Source organism: Sinocyclocheilus grahami, unplaced genomic scaffold (genome assembly GCF_001515645.1).
Source record: "Sinocyclocheilus grahami isolate Dianchi unplaced genomic scaffold, SAMN03320097.WGS_v1.1 scaffold982.1, whole genome shotgun sequence".
Classification (NCBI taxonomy): domain Eukaryota; kingdom Metazoa; phylum Chordata; class Actinopteri; order Cypriniformes; family Cyprinidae; genus Sinocyclocheilus; species Sinocyclocheilus grahami.
The window spans coordinates 416,502-419,223 of record NW_015506161.1 but is presented as its reverse complement, the minus strand read 5'-3'; the positions used below and the strand labels follow the sequence as shown (position 1 = coordinate 419,223).

Below are 2,722 nucleotides of genomic sequence, written 5' to 3'. Positions count from 1 at the left end.
GTTACGCCCCTTACCATATTGTGATGCCCTGTCCGGCTGGAGCGAAGAGACATGGCGGGCTAGAGTGAGAGGCTGGAGTCCGGCTTCGAGCGAGCGGCGCGGGCGGCGGATTCGACGAAGGTGCGTCCGGCGGGCTTGCAGCAACCACATGTGACGACCCCGGGCTGGACTCCGCTTCATCCACGGTGAAAGCCGATCCGGCGATCCACAGCGCAAAGTTGATGTATTTCCTCAGCTACCAGCACGGATCAGCTCTAGGCATGACGAAGCGATATCGTCCTCTTTTGGAAGACCAAACAAAGTAGTTTTTCTTTCACAATGAAACACACAGCACCTTCACGACATGGCGGCAGCAACAACAATACTACAGCGAGAATAAAAGTTACGCCTTCTTTCTTTGCGTGAACATTTGGGCGGCGTTATGCAAATCTTCCCACATCGTGACGTAGACATGTGGGGGTGTGTTAGAACAAGCCATTTTAGGTAGGCGTGGTTAACTCTTAACTTTTATAAAGAATATCTCTTTGGATTTGAGACTTTAGTCTTTACAACTTTACAGATCTTCTTTATGCACCAAGAGCTTGTAACTCTCCAAAGAGAAAGGAAAAATTTTAATCGCATCATATGACCCCTTTAAACAACTGTAAAAAATGTAATGTTTACCAGAATCATTAGCTGATATAACAATATTGTGCATCCTTATTCATGTGCCATGGTATTTATATGGCATTCTAAGGTTTATCAAGTAATACTAGGGCACTGTCATAATACATGTTCAAAAACATGGTATTATCACAGTACCTTGTCTAAAAAAATGATGGTGCATTTTGATACTTTTTTTATTTATGGAGTGCACTTAGTAGTGTGAACTTCTCATGTGCTTCCAGAGCACACTGACAGGTTTTACATATTCATAATGTTATATTATTGTGGCCATTTGATAAGATGTGGATGGAGTTGGGAGGTTATTGAACATTGAGTGCACTATTTGCATTTCTACTGAGTGCACTGTTTGCATTTCTATTGGTCCAAAACCTGTTAGGATCTAAATATAAACACAGCTTCTGTGTATGTAAGAGCCTAATAGGCCAGGTACAAGAAATGAGATCTGGATGAGGAGGACGTGTTGATCAAATGCACATCTGTTGACCGTTTCTAGAAAATGCATAATTTGCTTCCTTTAATGGCACTGTTTCCCCCCATATTATAATCATGGAGTTGAGAGACAGGAATGGAGGTGGAGTGAAGAGCTGAGGGACTGCTCCTCTCCAGCTGTGGCTGATTTATTTCAACATGACCTCACATCAGTCTGAAGCTGTTATGTAACCGTGTGTTAATTCGCACAGCGTGAGCAGACATGTGTGTGAGACTCTAGTCCTGCTCCCTGAAATTTCTGAAAACAAGTATTTTCCAACAACAAACAGGAGAATTTCTTGAAATAAAGGAGAAATTCTAGTTAAACGTCATGTTGTTTGGGTGTTAAACAACATTCAGCTTGGCCAACCTAGTCATGTGGAAGCAATAAAGTTGATCTTGTTCCTAAAAATTAGAGTAAAACATAAGTAAAATGCTTAAAAAGTGCTATTCCTGACTTGTGTGTAGCACCTACAGCTCTGCAGTTTGAGCTGTACATTTAGGATTGCTACATTTTACTGTACCATAATCTCCAGGGACAAAATTATGAAAAATCTCAAAGTACTCTTATTACAGATTAGAAGAATCCCTGGTTTAGATTAAATGATTTTAGTGAAATAAGACAAATTAATAGGCCAACATTGAGGCATTGAAGTTAAAGCAAAACCTGTGTTAATTTGGCAAGATATCAATAGCAGCCCTTCAGTGTTTTCTGATTCTCAGTGCAGCAAGTCAATTGTGTGCATTGTGTGCTCCACATGCCTGAATTAACATACTGACATTATTCCTTCCTCCCACAGCTTTTCAATAAAGCGCTTGTTGTTCCCTAGGGGAATATTCAATATGTATGCATGTCTGTGTGTGTTTGTGCTACAGTCCACTGCAATGTGTTTTCAAATCATGAAACAGGCAGTTTTATTTTAAGGTCCATTATGATATAATCCATTGAGGATGTGTATGAGTTTTATTTCTCGATAATGACTGACTGACTGTACATTAGAATTGTAATAGTGTGCTGCAGGGATAAAAAATTTGTTTGTAGGCCAAAACCCAGAAACAAGTTCCTGTAGCATTTTAGCACTTCCAGTTCCATTGTCCTGAATTCAGTAGGTTTTTGAATGGGGTTTTTTAATCGTTCTTTTACTTCACTCAAACTGTGAAGGAACATTTGTTTTTTTTAAATAAAGACTTTCGAAAGCTTTATGGTGGTGATGTTGAAATCATGTGAGTGGTGTAGTCCATTTAAGCTTTTTTACTTCCGCTGTATATAGGCGTCAACAAAGCATGATGAACAAAACATGTAAGAATCAGAAACTTTAGTTGGTCACAGATCTTATTTTCTGCAATAATCCAAAAACCAATGGAAAACCCTATTGGGTTTTTGTAGAGGCAACCAGATTGTTGCTAACTTCTGCGTTGGCCTACAAATATGTCATCACCGCAGCAACTTTGAATTAAAAAGAAGAATGAAGATATTTCCCCACCATTAATTGTTTATTTCATGCATGATCAGAATGTAAAATATGAATTCAATTATTTAATACATTTGTGTAGCGAATCAGCTCATGGGAAATATGAATAATTAACC

The 2,722-nt window shown here is 39.1% G+C and overlaps 1 protein-coding gene across 1 annotated transcript in view; it reads left to right on the top strand.

The window, feature by feature from the left end:
• The window catches only part of LOC107565109 (glycerol-3-phosphate acyltransferase 4-like), a 31,290-nt gene that overhangs the window by 2,156 nt on the left and 26,412 nt on the right, over nucleotides 1-2,722 (top strand). The window lies entirely within an intron of this gene.